The following is a 17,592-nucleotide window of genomic DNA, read 5'->3' as shown; positions in this document are numbered from 1 at the left end:
CCCGCGTTTTAAGATTTTATTTTTCATATTTAGAGAGCAAATAATGTTTGAAACATCTAAAATTAGTTAATCTCCTTGGAGGCCTCAGAGTAGATTATCTAGAAGCTGAAGCAGTCCTGGACATTAGCCTTTTTCACGCACTAACTGTCATACGTGCCATCGTGTTGTAGCTATACCTGTGCCGCGTTTTCATTTAATGTTTCCTTCCAGCTTTCCACGGGGTTGTTACCACATATTGCCGGCAGATGGCAGCGATAGCTTAGGAATATGTCCCAAACAACTAAATGCAGCTTAAAATATCTTTGGTGAGGAAGGGCTGCACTAGCCACTATTAACTCAAGAGAAAGATAATTTTTTTTTAACTTTTTTAGTGATGACAAAGCAACTTTATTATTATTATTATTATTTTTTTAGAGAGAGAGAGTGAGAATTATTTATTTTTTTTAGTTTTCGGCGAGCACAACATCTTTGTATGTGGTGCTGAGTATCGAACCCGAGCCACACGCATGCCAGGCGAGCATGCTACCGCTTGAGCCACATCCCCAGCCCAAGAAAGATAATTCTTATGGAACACAAACACATTTTCAAATGATATGACTGCCTTGATAATTAGCATACAGTGGACAAAAAGGTTCTGGAGCCTGGCACATTAGTGCATGCCTACAGTTCCAGCTACTCAGGAGGCTGGCTTGAGCCCAGGAGTTCAAGGCCGGCCTGGGCAACACTGTGAGACCCTGTCTCTGTCCCAGGAGTAATGACCTCAGATTCTGGAATATGGGATGGAATCCTGACTGTTTTATCTTCTAGTGGTGCAACTTCAAATAAATCCCTTAATGTAGCTGTTTCCATTTCAGCATCTGCAAAATGAGAATAGTGCTAGCAAGGACACAGGGTTGTTGTGAGGGTTAGAAGAGTCAACACATGTAAAGTGCCATGAGCAGTGCTTGGCAGTAGTAAAATAGAAGTGTAGCTCTTATTATTGGGTATAACTTAGCCTTTCTCCGTATTCAGTCATTAGTATTTCTTTATTCCAACTTTGATTTTATAGGAAGACTTCAATGAGAATGTTCCTGCCTGGCTTGTCTTACATCCAGCCAGGAGTTAGTAGTCCTGTAGAAAGGAACCCTTCATTCAGTTCTTGGAACAAGTCCTTTCAGGCCTGTTTTAGCAATGAGCTCCAGTGACCCTGGCTAGAGTGTGTTCTGTACAGTTTCCACATTTATCAAAGAGAAGCCTGTGGTTTGCTTCTTAGTACTCTAAATTCCTGAACCCAAAGTGCTCTTTTGGCCTTTTCCTGCACCATTGGAGAAAGACCAGAGAGTTGTTGCATTGAGTGTTCTTGTCTTGAACTGATTTTACGACATCTTCTTTGATCAGTGTGGAAACCAGTACAGGAAGACACTCTCAGGTTTTCTCCACTCAGAGGCAGGTATCATCTGCTCTAATCATAGCTAGTGTCAGGTCTTCCTACCTTGTTGAAGCTGCAAGTGTGGTCATGTGTGTTTCTTACTGCCCACTGCAGACCTCTCGTTGTTTTAAGATACATTTTTAGTTGTAGATGGGCACTGTTTTAGTCAGCTTTTTCACCTCTGTGACCAGAACCAACTGTGGAGGAGGAATGTTTATTGGAGGGTTCATGGTTTCAGAGGTCTTAGTCCATAGAAGGCCGACTCCATTCCTTGGAGCTCCAGGGGAGGCAGCATCATGGCTGGAGAGTGTGACTGAGGGTAGCAGCTCACATCATGATCAGAAAGCAGAGAGAGACTCCACTGTCCAGATACAAAATATATACCCCTTATCCATTTGCCTGCTGAACCCCTTTTTCCAGCCACACCCACCTGCCCCAGTTAGCACTCAGTTAATCCCATTAGCAATTCATTCACTGATTAGGTTAAAGCTATATCCCAGTCATTTCTCCTCCAAACCTTCTTGCATTGTGTCACATGTGAGCTTTTGGAGGACACCACATCTAAACCATAACAGATGATACCTTTATTTTATTTATTTTTATGTGGTGATGAGGAAGGAACCCAGTGCCTCACGTGTTCTATCACTTGTGTTTTATCACTGAGCTACAACTGCAGCCCCCAGACCTCTTATTTTTGTAGCTGTTTTCTGAAAGAACTTGTTCCTTATTCACAGACTGTTTGAAGCAAAATCCAATCAAGGTTTTCAAACAAATATTAAATGTCTTCATGCAATTAACTTAAGCATCCTTTTCTTCTGCTTACTTCTCATTCTGTTATATTTGATAATTAAATTTTCCCAGTTCACGCAATGAAAGGTGAGGTAGCACTTTTGACCACTGTAGGGTGGTCAAAACCTGAAGTTTGGGGCAGAAATTTCAGTTTGAAGGATGAAACCAGTCAGTTGGACTGATTTCAGATTTTCAGTAGGACCCAGTCCTGCCTTGTGTGTTTTCTAGTTCCTTATTTGTGTGTTGCTGATCATGCTCCTTTTTTGTATGGTTTTCAGGTGGAGTTGGCATGAACTTAAAAGCAGCAGATACTGTTATTTTTTCTGACAGTGATTTTAATCCTCAAAATGACTTGTGGGCAGCTGCCAGAGCTCACCGAATTGGCCAGAACAAGTGAGTGAGTTAGTCATTGGCACCTTTCTGCTCTGTTGGCTTGCAGCTGTGGATTGGGGAGGAAGGTGGACCATGTAGTCCTGACAACAGTGCCACGTTGGAGTTAGAGTCCACTGGGTTTGAACCCTGTTGTGCTGCTGGCTTGTAGAATCATGTTGGGGGATCAGTGGTCCCATGATCAGTTCAGACTCACTTTGTTGAAAAGAACAGTTAAATTCCAAAATGATTAGAAGAAACTTAGAATTTATTTAGTTCATGTTTCTCACGTTAGATCCTAATTCAGTTTAAAAATGAAGTTAAAGCCAGTGGGTGCACATGCCTGTAATCATTATCAGCATGGGAGACTCAAGCAGGAAGATCAAGTTTAAAGCCAACCTTGCAACTTACCTAAACCCTGTCTCAAAACTTTTTTTTAAGGCTAGGATTATAACTTCATGGTAAAGCTCTCCTAGGTTGGGTTCCCAGTATCACAAAGAGGAAACAAAGTTGTGTTCAGCTACCCTTTGACTTGAGGTAACATGCCTGCCAGGGGTTATCCTGGCTACGGATGAAGGCCCAATAATGGTCACTTCATCTTCCTTCCTCTTCCTCTTTTGGGGAAAAGTTCAGACAGAAGTTGAGGCCAGATTTCTCTAACAAATGCTCAGGTCCCAATGAGCAGTGTCCTTTTCATTGTTCCCTGAATGTGTCATTTGGTTTTGCTTCCTTTTGGGTGTATTTTCCTGGCATGCTTTTTTCCCCAGCTTTGCAGACTTCTAACACTGCTCTCATTTGACTCCCGTACAGGGCTGTAAAAGTGATCCAGCTGATTGGCCGAGACACTGTGGAAGAAATAGTTTATAGGAAAGCAGCCTCCAAACTGCAGCTCACCAACACAATCATAAAAAGAGAGACCATTTTACTCTGGGAGCCCAGAAACCTTTGGCTGATCCTGACCTCCAGGTAAAATGTGTTCTTTTTAGAGTCTCATGATTTATAACCAGTACTATCTTTGGATGAGAATGCAAATAAAAGATGAGAATAAAATAAAAGCATTAACCACCCATTGTTGCAAATTACACATTTTTTTCATTGGCCTAATTCTTACCCTCTCAGTACCTAACTACATGCAAGGTGCCATACAAGCTAAAAATGAGGGTGGCATTTAAAGGCAGAGAAAATAGAATAAAGAGAATGAACTTTGAACCATCTAACTTGGATTGAAATTCACATCTTATCCCTTATTGGATGTATGACTTTGAGCATGTAACTGAACATCAAGAATCTAATCTCTTTATGGCTTCTAAAGATGAGTGTGCCACGAGTTACCTCAGAGAGAATTTGTTTAAGTTAAAAAAAAGGAAGAAAAAAATTTTTCTTCCTTATTTTTAAATCAGTGATGATTAGTTCCATAGCTCCTCTTTAATCCCAGACGCTTTGAGTAGTGACTTACAGTACTCATTCCATACTCAGAGATGAGTGAACAAGATTAGGAATTCAAAATTATGCCATAGGATATAGGGATGAAAGCACTAGAGTTAATTTGTTGAAGAAGGAAAAATTAGATGGGAGTCAAATGCTGTCTTAGAATATCCTAGAGAACTCTCTTTTGGTAGGAGGTTTAGAGTTATTCCTTAGCAGCAGCCTTTGAGATAAAATTGAACCTATATTATAATATACCCCAAGTCCTTCTGAGGGATTAGATGCAGAGAGATCAACCCCTAGTATCTAGTATGATTCAAGCATGAAGAGAGTAAAAAATGTCTGAGAAAAGGTAGTAGCTGTGGGAAAGTCTGCTGTAGGAAACTGCAGAGAAATGACAGGAGTTGGCTATTGTTTTGAGGCAGGCAGTGAGAGAGAGCAAGTTCCAAGATGGCTTTAAGCCTTTAAGCCTGAAAGATGAGAGTAGAAAGTAGGAAGATAGGGATAGAAATTAGAAAGATGAAGATAATGTAGGCTTTAGTCAACAGAATTTGTAGTAAAAATCAATATACATTATTGTTAGAGGGAGACTCAGAAAAGAAAGGAATTAGAAAAATTTGCAAGAAAAAACAGGCTTTAAAAGGATCAGCTTATCAAACAAAAAATTCAAGACGTATATGAAAGGGAAAAAATTACACAGTATTACAAGCAGAATCATCAAATTTACAACTAGCCCAAGCATGAGTTTAAAAATGGCAGTTTTCTCACATCTGTATCTTTACACATCAGCATTGCAGACAGGGAAAGCGCTGTTTTTGTTAGGGAGTCACTCACCTGCAGGAAAGGGTCACAGATTTGGGGGTACTAGAACCCGAAAGAAGAACCCTAGGTTTTGTTTGTTTGCTTGACTTTAGTTTATCTTAGAGAGTAACTGGAGTCTTTGGCCTTTTGTGTTTTGAGTCTTCTGCATGCTCATCTGTCATGGTGGCCGGGCAGGCTGTGCATTTTATTTTCACACTATTGAAGAGGCAATTTCAAATGGAAGGTGAAAGCTTGAGAGAGAGGTGCGTGTACACTGTAGGTGTCTAAATATACTTCTTTACAGGACCTTGGGAGAGGAGCTCATCATGGGCTGTTGTGAAGGCACAGGCGTCAGGAGTTAGAGGAGATGCTTCCCCAGTGGAGGGAGCTCCAGACATTCAGTCAGGGGTTTCCCTGTGGCATTAGCTGCTAGCACATCATTGTGAAATGCACAGGCACAAACTCTGCCATGGGACCAGATCCTGGGGCCAGTACAAACTATGGGCTGGTGGAGAGGACCTCGGTGGGACTTCCTGCCCAAGCCATGGCAAGAAATCACACTCTGGTTCTGTCTTGATTCTTTCCTCCCCACCAGACTGTGAGTTATTTATGGTTGCCAGGAACAAGGGTGATAACTCACTGCCTTGTCTCAAAATACAGCAGGACATTTTTTTAAGTTATTAAAAGAATCTAATAGTAAAAGACGTGGTTCTGGTTTGATAAATCTAAGCAGTATAGAGCAGTGAAGTCCTGAAAAAGGAAAGCAGGTTCCTTGTTTTAGAAGGAGAACACAACAGAAACAGAGAACAGATAAAGATGCGGTGAACACTTATTGAATGCGTACTGTGTGCTAAGCATTGTGTGTCGTGCACTTTTTCCAGTTGTTTTAGAAGAAGAATAACAAAAAAATGAGATAGACGTTGTCTTTACCTCCATCTTAAGAAATTTTCCAAACATCAGATTCATGACTCTAATCCGAGCACTCTTTAACTTCCAACTACATGCTCTTAGTTACTATAATAAAGTGGTTTTCATTTAAAAAATGGGTAGTTCCTTAAAGACATGTTGTGAGTGAGCAGTAGCGAGGGAAGCCAGGAGACATAGTCCAAGGAGTGGAAGAGGGAAGGGTCCCAGTATGGACTGAGCCTCATCATAAATACTTGGCTTTCTTCTGTTTTGGGTACTAAATGCCAAAGCCATTTGGCTTGGTTATATATATGTACACCAAAGTTAAATATAAATATAACAGGTATGGTTTTGCTTAGTTTTTGTCATAGTTTTCATCTCAGGTATTTTCAAGCTAAAGTTTCCAAGTTACAGAATAGGCAACCTAGAGATAATTAACCAAATCTAAAAGGGCAAAATGAAAATGAAGTCCCATGATGTGGATCCCAATTGGTTCAGAATTCCTAAGAGATAGTACTTAGGGAGGTGGAGAGTTGCAAGTAGCATTATCTAAGATTCTGGTTCCTGTAGCCATAGGAAGTAGGCTGAGTATATCCCCTAGGGGGAGCAAGAGGGCAGGATGGGGAGTGCCGCAGGATTATCCAGGGAGACTGAAATTGAGAAAGGGCTTTTGGGTCTGGTGATCAGGGTGGTTATGGTTTTGCCAAAGTGGGTCTCATAAACCACTGTAGTATCAAAGCGGCTTGGCAAGGACAGGTGGCAGCTCATGGTGAGATGAGGTATTCAGTGGCACCTTCTCTTTATAAGAGTTTGGCAGTGGGAGAGGTAAGAAGGTAGCCAACAGGTTCTCTGAGTTCTCTCAGGACTGCTGGAAGTGCCTGTAAAAAATGCTGGTGAGAAGTGCTATAGAAGATGCTGGAATCATTTTATCTGCCCCCACTCCTCAAAAAAATTGGAGGCCCAAATTTTTTTTGGTATTGTAAATAATTGTCAAAGTCAACATCTCTGATCATCATTTATCACCTCTCTGCTTATTCCTCATCCAACTTCAAAACAGCCTGGCAGGTGTCATTTGTGATGGAAGAGAAGAAAGTCCATCAGGGAAAGAATTACCTGGTATCATTTAGACACTTAGCAAGTCACACATCCTCATCTGTGTTTTCATGAGAACTAACTGGGTCTCTCGTTTTCTTCATTCAAGTTGAGTGACATACTGAAATTTGGCTTGGATAAACTGCTGTCCTCTGAGGGGAGCACCCTGGAGGAGGGAGACCTGGAGTCCATCCTGGGAGAGACAGAGAATAGCCAGTGGGCCTCTGATGCCCTGCCTGCAGCTGGAGGAGGGATCAGAGAGCAGGAGGAAGGAAGTGAGTTGGGGTTAGGTGAGCCAGTGACTCCATCACCTCAAGGTAGGGTGTGAGTGAGATGCGTCCCCACGGGAAGTCTGGGACCTTTCTTTCCTACCCAGCCCTGTAGTCATCTGATGACATTCTTAAGGCTTCCTGGTTCAAGAACTGCCAGAGTAATCCTTGTTCCCTTGAAGCTGGACTTTGAATCCAAGTGATGGTATTAATGTTTATGGTCCTGTCAGTCTCAAGGATTAAATTTGAACCTTTTCTCCCTTGACGCAGACATCTTCTCTGGAGTTTATTTGGTAAACCTCCTATCTTTATGATGGTGCTTTGCACAGTGATTCCTCTTCTCAATAGTAGAATGTTTTTTAAATTGCAACTGATATTTATGGACATTTATTGTGTTCATCAACAGTACTGACTATGTCATGTGCTTTAGGTCGTTTAAGACCCATGAGGTGGGGGGCTGGGGTGGTGGCTCAGCGGTAGAGCACTCACCTCGCACGTGCAAGGGCCTGGGTTCAATCCTCAGCACCACATAAAAACAAAAATAAAAATAAAGGCATTGTGTCCAACTTCAACTAAAAAAATACATATTAAAAAAAAAAGACCCATGAGGTGTAGGAGATCATTTTGTCTTCCTTTTTCTTTTTTCTCAAATTTGGTGTCTCCCCCTCTCTCTCTCTCTCTCTCTCTCTCTCTCTCTCTCTCTCATATATAAATATATATATAATTTAGTTGTAGATAGACAGCATGCCCTTATTTTATTTTTTTAATGTGGTGGCTAAGGATCGAGCCCAGTGCCTCACACATGCTGAGTAAGCACTCTGCCACTGAACTACAACCCTAGCCCCAATATTTATCTTTTTGTCCATTTTCTGTTCTGAAATATTTGAATTTCAGACTTGAAAGGGTTTTTTTTTGTTTCTCGTGATTATTTTTAAAATGACTGTTCTCCTGTATCAGCAAGAGGGAGTCAGTATGGGCTGGTGTGAGAGGGTTTTACGGACCTTTTAAAACATTTTTATTCATATATGACAGCAGAAAGCATTATAATTCTTATACATATAGAGCACAATTTTTCATATCTCTGATTGTATACACAGTATATTCACACCCAGTTCCTGTATTCATACCTGTACTTTGGATAATAATTATCACATTCCACCATCATTAATAACCTCATGCCTCCTCCCTTCCCCTCCAACCCCTCTGCCCTATCTAGAGCTTGTTGTTCCTCCCATCTCCCACTCTCTATCCCACTATAAATCAGCCTCCTTATATCAAAGAAAACATTCAGCATTTGGTTTTTTGGGATTGGCTAACTTAGCATTATCTTTTCTAACTCCATCCATTTACCTGCAAATGCCATGATTTTATTTTCTTCTATTGCTGAGTAATATTCCATTGTATGTGTGTGTGTGTGTGTGTGTGTGTGTGTATACACACATACACACACACACACACACACCCCACAGTTTTTAATCCATTCATCTATTGAAGGGCATCTAGGTTGGTCCCAGAGTTTAGCTATTGTGAATTGTGCTGCTGTAAACATTGATGCATCTGTGTCCTGTAGTATACTGTTTTTAAGTCCTTTGGATATAGATTGAGGAGATGGACAGCTGGGTCAGACGGTGGTTCCATTCTCAATTTTCCAAGGAATCTCCATACTGCTTTCCATATTGGCTGCACCAATTTGCAGTCCTATCAGCAGTGTATGAGTGTGCCTTTTTCTCCCACATCCTCGCCAACACTTATTGTGGTTTGTATCCATAATAGCTGCCATTCTGACGAGTGAGATGAAATCTTAGAGTGGTTTTGATTTGCACTTCTCTAATAGCTAGTAATGATGAACATTTTTCATGTATTTGTTGACTGATTGTATATTATCTTCTGAGAAGTGTCTGTTCAGGTCCTTGGCCCATTTATTGATTGGGTTATTTTTTTTTTTGGTGTTTAGCTTTTGAGGTTCTTTATATACCCTAGAGATTAGTGCTATATCTGATGTGTGAGGGGTAAAGATTTGCTCCCAAGATGTAGGCTTTCTATTCACCTCACAGATTTGTTTCTTTTGCTGAGAAGAAAGAAACTTTTTAGTTTGAGTCCATCCCATTTATTGATTCTTGATTTTAATTCTGGCACCAAAAGAGTCTTATTAAGGAAGTTGGAGCCTAATCCCACATGATGGAGATTAGGGTCTACTTTTTTTTCTATTAAACGCAGAGTCTCTGGTTTTATTCCCAGGTCCTTGATGCATTTTGACTCGAGTTTTGTGCATGGTGAGAGATAGGGGTTTAATTTCATTTTGTTGCATATGGATTTCCAGTTCTCCCAGCACCATTTGTTGAAGATGCAATCTTTTCTCTAGTGCATGTTTTTGGTACCTTTGTCTAATATAAGATAATTGTAGTTTTGTGGGTTAGTCTCTGTATCCTCTGTTCTGTGCCATTGGTCTACCAGTCTGTTTTGGTGCCAATACCATGCTGTTTTTGTTACTGTTGCTCTGTAGTATAGTTTAAGGTCTGATATAGTGATGCCCCCTGCTTCACTCTTCTTGCTAAGGATTGCTTTAGCTATTCTGGGTCTCTTATTTTTCCAGATGAATTTCATGATTGTTTTTCTATTTCTATGAGGAATGTCATTGGGATTTTGATTGGAATTGCATTAAATCTGTATAGCGCTTTTGGAAGTATGGTCATTTTGATAATATTAATTCTGCCTATCCAAGAGCAAGGTAGATCTTTCTATCTTCTAAGGTCTTTTTTTGATTTCTTTCTTTAAGGTTCTGTAATTTTCATTATATAGATTTTTCACCCTTACTGAGATTCTTAATTCAAGAGTTCCTTCTAGCCTGGCACAGTGGTGCACACCTGTAATCCCGGTGACTCCAGAAGCTGAGGATCATGAGTTCAAAGCCAGCCTCAGCAAAAGCGAGGCACTCAGTGAGAACCTGTCTCTATTAAATACAAAATAGGGCTGGGGATGTGGCTCAGTGGTTCATGCCCCTGAGTTCAATTCCCAGTACCTCCCTCCCCACCCCATCCCACCCACCACAAAAAAGAGTTCTTTCTCTCATCAATACAGAGAAGCACAGTGGCTTCAGTAGGGTGCTTCCTTTACTGGTAGGGAAAGGGCTGGGTGAGGCTTTTGGTTTTGTCCTTCTGAATTTTCTCCCATTGCTTCTCTCTTTCTCCCTGCCATAGACTGTCGAAGGCTGTCTGCATTACCCCTTTCTCACCCGAGGGCAGAGCGTCCCTAGATGTCTGACTGCGTCTCCTTCCAGCCCTTCCTTTGAATTCCTAAGCAGCCACTGCTCTGAACTACCAATCTCAGTCATCCTGGGGTGACCTCATTCTGGAGGATGAACTTCATCTGTCTGGCACTGCTAGAGCCCCACTGTCCTGCTCCTGTGCAGTCTCTGTCTGCCTCCCCAGACCAGTGAGGGCTTCAGAGCTCAGCTGGTTTGGGATGTTCATTCTCTGTTTACCTCAAGTGGAAGTTTATAGTAGTTCCCGACTCCTAATTTTGTGGTAGGCTTAGATTAGGGGTGGTTTCATTATCCTTGTTGACTGGTGTGGTTTTTATGGAATATATGGAGAATTCAAAATCTAGGCAATTGGCATTATATTACAGAACACAGTTCTTGGACTTTTCTTGTGTTTTATCTTTAAAATTTGTTATGATACTATCACATTTATATTCTTCAAGAACTCTTTCTTGTTCTCAGCTTGTTGTTTTAATCGTATCCTATTCCCATTTCAAGGATATAATATCCTCCCCGAGGACATTTATTATAGCTTTTTAAAATATATCTCAGGGAGGATATTTATTATATCTTTTCAGAAAGTGTTACCCTGCCCACTGTATTATCTCTTTTTCCTCTATTTGCTTTTCCTTCTTCCTCCTCTTTTTAAAAGTTTTGTTTTGGAGTCTCTCGTTCTTGTTAGCAGTTTATCTGAAACATCTGGTGTCCTCTGATCATCCCAAAGCTGACAGGCAGCTCTGTTGTGAACAGGTGGGTGGCCTTTGGGCCTCATGCCAACAGCACTGGTTGGCAAGCCAGCTCTTGCACTGGGGGAGTCAGATTTGAAGATTTCACTGGACAACTCATTGTATCCTAAGACGAGTCCTATACCATTACAGTGAAATTGGTGGTTTAAATTGGAAAGACAGGGAGCTGAGGGCACATGGTGCTCTTGGTGTTTGGTGTGCTGATCCTCTCAGTTCCTCCATACTGTGGTGCCTGTGCTTGTGCATCTGAGTTTTTGGAGGACTGAAAGGGTTTCAGTTCCTGCAGTCAGCCCCAGCTAGATACCAGTGTTTTGGTTCCACAGCTCTTTTGAATCTGTTGTCCTCTTCTTATGCACTTTTTATCTTCCAAAGAATTCGTGCACTGTTTCATCTACCATTGCCTCATATATCTTTTTAGAAATCTGTGTATTGTCCTTTAGCTGTTTCGGGTGAGAGAAAAAATAGATGTGTGTGGTCATATTTTTAAGTTGTATTTGGTTACCTTAGTACCAAGTTTCCACCCTTTTCTGTACTCATCTAGATTGACTTTATTTACTAGAACAAAATAAAATTGCAGTGTTTTCAGAAAGATAATTATGTATCTCAGTCTACCTACAAAACAAGTTACATTTTTGCAGACAGTTTAACTGTTGGATTCTCTACTTGGATAAAAATTTGGAATGTTGTCTTCGATGACTGTCTTGATTCTCTTTGTGGTAGATGGTTCCTCTGGCAGGACCCAGATGAGGGTCTAGACCTGTGGGCTCCAGCTGCCTCTTCGAAACAGAGTGAAGACATAAAGCATGGTTAAAAATAACAAATGAATATGAAAGAGGAGTAGTTAGAGCAGCCCATTCACAATTAAGTATAAAGTAAGGTTGCTTTATCTTTAATGCCAAGTTTTTTAAAAAGCACAGTTATATGGTAAGCTGAGCATTCCCAGAAACCTGCCTTGGGAGCATACGCAAAACCTAGCCCCGCCCAACTCCTCCTTTGAAGGTGGAAATGGAGTTGCCCTCCCCTTGAGCCGGTACTGGTTAATGGAAGTGAACCAGGAACTGAAAATAGGCTACTGCCTTCCCATTTGTTTGGCCAGCGATTTACATAATTCTGTCTCATCCAGAAGGTGTAAGATTTCCATTGCAAATAGAGATTGTGGAGAGGGGTCAGCAGCTGGACTAGGGGAGTAAGATGTTACTTTTCCTGGTGGTCCTTTGGATTTTGCTTCGCTTTCCAACGCCCTGTGCAAACGGAAGCATGGCTGATGGTTCTTAGGAGAAAAATACATGAATAGTCTTTTAATTGGTTCCTTGATCATTCTTTTCTCTTTTATTACAATTTTAACTTTTAAGTGACTCAGCTGCCTTCTCTACTATTTGGTCATGAATTTCTTTTTTTCCTTCTCAACAAGGATTGTTCTGGGGACCCAAGTGCTGTCAGCTTTTATAAGGAATGTTGATTACTTTATATGAAATAGGATGGAAGGAGGTTGATTAAACCCTGTGAAATGAGAGACAGTTGGGGAATTCTGGGAAAGATGGCAATGGACAAAGATTAGTGGGATCACAATGTACTTCTACAATATTTGTGAGAGGGATGTGTGAGATAAGGATCAGATTTTTTTTAATAGCATCAGGTATCAACCAGCACTAATGAGTGAAAGCTAAAGGGAGGCAGCTTGAAAGTCTTTGCAAGAAAGGATTTTGTTCATAACTATGACTTCACAAATAATGACTCTCCCAGGATTCTCTGAATTTCCCCTCTGAGAGTGGACCATTTGAGTAGAACCAGAGTATCAAAGAAGAAATTTTAAAGTCTAGTAAAAATTTATATGTGGATTTTTCAAAATGCTACAAATAGTTGATTCTTTGCTGTCTTTAAACAATATACAGTAATCACAAGAAAAGTTCCTTCTGTTCTTTGTGTCATTAGTTCTTGGCCTCACTCAAACCTAAGTGATGATGTGGAGGAAGAGAGCACACAAGATAACATGGCTATTAGCTTCCAGTTTAGAGGCTTGTCCTGGCGAACATTTCTTCTCTTTTCATGAGGTATAAAAATATAACCAAAATCCATCAGGACACATTTTATATGGCTAAAAATTTATGCTTTCATGAAAATAGGAAAGAGTATTTCTGATTTTTCTTAAAGTTTTCAAATACATCTAAATACTAGATAGAAAAGACAGTGGAATGAGATTACCATCATTACCCTAAGTACACATATAAAGACACAACTAGGGGTTGGGGATGTGGCTCAAGCAGTAGCGCGCTTGCCTGGCATGCATGCAGCCCGGGTTCGATGCTCAGCACCACATACAAAAAAAGATGTTGTGTCCGCCGAGAACTAAAAAATAAATATTTAAAAATCTCTCTCTCCCCTCCCTCCCTCCCTCCCTCCCTCTCTCTCTCTCTCTCTTAAAAAAAGACACAACTGATGTGACTCTGTATACAACCAGAGATATGAAAAATTGTGTACCATATGTGTAATATGAATTATAATGCATTCTGCTGTCATATATAACAAATTAGAATTAAAATAAATAAATTTTTAAAAAAGATTTTAAAAAGTGGGAAAATCAGAAACTAATATCATTCCATGCTGTACATATCACTTCCCTTTCTCAAGTACAATCTGGCACAAAATGTGTTGAGAAGAGATTCCCCTCCAAAAAAAAATCCACTGGGGCTGGGGATATAGCTTAGTTGGAAGAGTACTTGCCTCACACGCACAAGGCTCTGGGTTCAATCCCCAGCACTACCAAAAAAAAACCAAAATCTGATATTACATCCAATGGTATGAACAAGATTTAAAAAGCCACATAACCATACTGAGAGCACAAAGCACACAAAAGGCTTTCTAGATTCCAATCTAGGAAAAAAAAAACATATCCCAAGGAAGGAGAACAATGTTCTTGCAATTACTTTTCTCTAAGGAGTGTCTTAGTATGGTGATGAATGACCTTTTTTAACCCCCAGCACTGAGGATTGAACTGAGGAGTCCTCTACCACTGAGCTACGTCTGCAGTCATTAATGTTTGTTTTGTTTTTATTTTTCTTGAGACAGAGTCTCACCAAGTTGCCCAGGCTCTCCTCAAACTTACCATTCTCCTACTTGTCAACCTCCTGAGTAGCTAGGATTATAGGCATGCACTATTGTACTGGCTACAAATTATGTTTTTAAATCAGGAAATTGTCATTTAGAGAATATTATTCCCATAAGTTCTTTCTATATAAATTATTATAGAGCAAGCTTCACACAACCAATTGAAGAGACATTATTGTTAATAGATTATCCTATATTGTAGTTAATCGTATGGAAAAGAAACAATGTAGCAAAAATGAAATCATAAAAACAAAGACATTTCACATAGTAATGTAGATTAAAATGTCGTATATACAACTATAAATTCCCCCAAAATGCGTGGACCAAGATCCTACCCAAGATTGAGACTTGAGGAAGGACTGACTGTATCCTTTAAAGGCACAAACTGATTTTTTCTTCTCTGTGGTACCCTGTACCACACTGTAAAGAAGCCCAGGCTATCTTGCTGGAGGGAGAGTCCATTTGAAGAAAGCCCCTGACATATGAAAGACCACATGGAAAGGGAGACTACAGAAAGCCAACAGTCAGCACCTTAGTTCCGGACATACAAAGCCATCTCAGACCTTGTAGTCTAAATCAGGCGTATGCTGTATGGGTGAGCCTAGGTGACACTGGAGCAGAACCTTGGTTAAAGTCTTGACTTACAAAAGTATGAGAAATAAAATGGTTGTTTGTTTGGTAGTGGGGATTGAATTCAGAGGCTCTCGACCACTGAGCCACATCCCTAGCCCTATTGTGTATTTTATTTAGAGACAGGGTGTCACTGAGTTGCTTAGTGCCTCGCCATTACTGAAGCTGGCTTTGAACTCTCGATCCTCCAACCTCAGCCTCCTGAGCCACTGGAATTACAGGTGTGCACCACCACTCCCGGCAAATGGTTATTTTTTAAAGCCACTAAATTTTGGAATTTTTAAAAATATAACAATAGATAACTAAAACACTGTTTATTGATGATTTGTAGGGCTTTTATTTAATGACCAGTTTTATTAAAGAATACCCCATTTATTTCTACTGTGATCAGCAAACAAACTGAAATTCAATATTTAAAATTTTTTGCCAGGAATATAACCTATCTTGCAAATTTCCATGAGGACTAGAAAAGAATATATATTCTGGAGTTGTTGGGCATTGTCAGTCAATGTCAATAAGGTTAAGGTGGTTGATAGTTTTGTTCAGACTCTTGTGTATCATTAGTGATTTTTTTATAGTGTTACTATCAGTTGTTAAAAGGGTGTTAAAAATTCAAAGTATAGATTTGTCTCTTCAGTTTTGTCAGCTTTCATATATTTGGGGCATATAAATGTTTGGTTGTATGGTGTCATGTTTCTGTGTTCTTAAAAACACATTATGGTATTATGAAATGTCTTTCTTATCTCTTATAAAACTCTTTATCTTGAATTAAATTCATCTGATGTTAGTATAGCCTCTGCATTCTTCTTGGCTTACTATTCATGATGTATTTTTATCTATTTCTTGTTTTCGTTCTATTCATATTTTTATTTAATGTAATTAAATAAAATTACATTAAATAAAAATTAAATTTTTTTAAATTTATCCATTAGCTTTTAGCTTTATTGCTTTTCATTATTGTTTTAGCAATGTTTCCAGGAATTATGAAATGCATTCTTTAATTTATCACAGTTTTCATAATTTAAATTGTGTTACTTTCTCACATCTCCCCAAGTCCTTTGTGCTTTGTTGTCATACATATTACAGCTGTGTACCCTATGTTTTTTACCATAGTCATGTTTCCAAGAAATTAAAAGAATAAATATGTATACATATTGACTTTTATATTTACCTACATTTTAGTATTTCTAGTACTTTTCATTTCTGTTTATGGTGCATTGTCTTTAAAAATATCTACCCCAAATTCTCCACATTCCTGTATCATGTTGCTTCTCTCATTATGAAGTAATATCTATTTTCCCACCCGCTGAGTCTGGGCTGGTCTTTTGTCTTGTTTTAATGAACAAAATATATTTTTGGTGAAAGTGATGCCATGCCAATCCTAGACCTAACACCTTGGGAAGGTGTATACCTTCTACTTTTATCCTCTAGAAATCTAATCAACAAATAAAAAATTTTAGAATGACTGAATGACTAAAAGCATTTGAGGAGATAAGCCTTACCCAACCAGTTGAGCTAGCAGACATGTAAACAAAGCTATTTTGTCAGTTCTACCTTTGGTTAAACAATCCCTGCTAAAGGAAACCACATAAGCATTAGTAAATACCTAGAGCAAAGGACCCATCAGGTTATGTAAAGCCAAATCATAGAATAAGGAGAAATAACAAAGAATTTTTATTTTAAACCATTAAGTTTATTACACAGTGAACTAAAACACACAGTGCATCTGTTTCTACCTGATGGATCATCTCCTTTTATCCTGAAGAGGTTCTTTTAGCATTGTTAATAGTAGAGATCTATTGATGTTGAATTTTCTTACTTTTTATTTATTTGAAAATGTCTATTCTGCTTTCAGTTTTGAAGAGTATTTATCCTGGATTAGCAGTTTTTGTCTTCTAGCACCTTAAACCTTTCCGTTAACTTTAATCTTTCATTTCTGATAAGAAGTCAGCTATCATTTTAGTCATTTTTACCTATGTGTAACACACCACTTTTTTCTAATTGCCTTCAAGACCTTTTTCTTCCTAATTGATTATTTACAGTTGACTCTGATGCATCTAGATGTGATTTGCTTTGTAACTAACTTTAGTATTCACTGAGTTTCCTAAATCTGTTAACATCTTTTTTGTTAATTTGAGATAATTTTAGCCATCATTGTCTTAAATATTTTTTCTGTACAATTTATGCCTCTATTCTTCTAGAAATCTAATTATATGTATGTTAGGTCACTTTGTCCTGATAGTAACCAAGTCTCTATTTTTTTCTTTCTGATTTTTAGACCAGATAATTTTTATTGGTCTATCTCCAAGTTAACTTTTTGCTGTTTTTGCACTATATAATCTGATGATAGATTTGTTTCATGAATTTTTCATTTCAAATACTATATTTCTTTTAAAAGAAATTTTTCATTTATATGTTGACACCCATATCTACTTATTCATTATGATTAAGCTTTTCTTTAATTCCTTGAAATTAGTTATAAAAACTTTATAAATTTTTTTTCTGCTAATCCTAACATCTGGGTCAGCTCACGGAACTTTTTTTATATGTGACATTTTCTCTCGTGGTTCTCATTTTTCTATCTTCTTTGCATTCTGGCAAAATTTAATGATATTCTACATGCCTATAATCCCATCGACTCAGGAGGCTAAGGCAGGAGGATCAAGAGTTCAAAGCTAATAAATTATGCATGGCACACATTGTTTAATTTTGCATGTAACTTCTTTTTAGTGCATCAATGAGGTTTTAGTGACATTGTCATCCAACACTTGGCCTTTGTTGTTCAGGGAATGC

General features: G+C 39.0%; 1 pseudogene; it reads left to right on the top strand.

Moving 5' to 3' along the window:
- The window catches only part of LOC144372427 (transport and Golgi organization protein 1 homolog), a 141,101-nt pseudogene that overhangs the window by 57,649 nt on the left and 65,860 nt on the right, over window positions 1-17,592 (top strand).

This window comes from Ictidomys tridecemlineatus, unplaced genomic scaffold (genome assembly GCF_052094955.1).
Source record: "Ictidomys tridecemlineatus isolate mIctTri1 unplaced genomic scaffold, mIctTri1.hap1 Scaffold_103, whole genome shotgun sequence".
Classification (NCBI taxonomy): domain Eukaryota; kingdom Metazoa; phylum Chordata; class Mammalia; order Rodentia; family Sciuridae; genus Ictidomys; species Ictidomys tridecemlineatus.
This window is presented reverse-complemented; position numbering and strand designations above follow the sequence as displayed.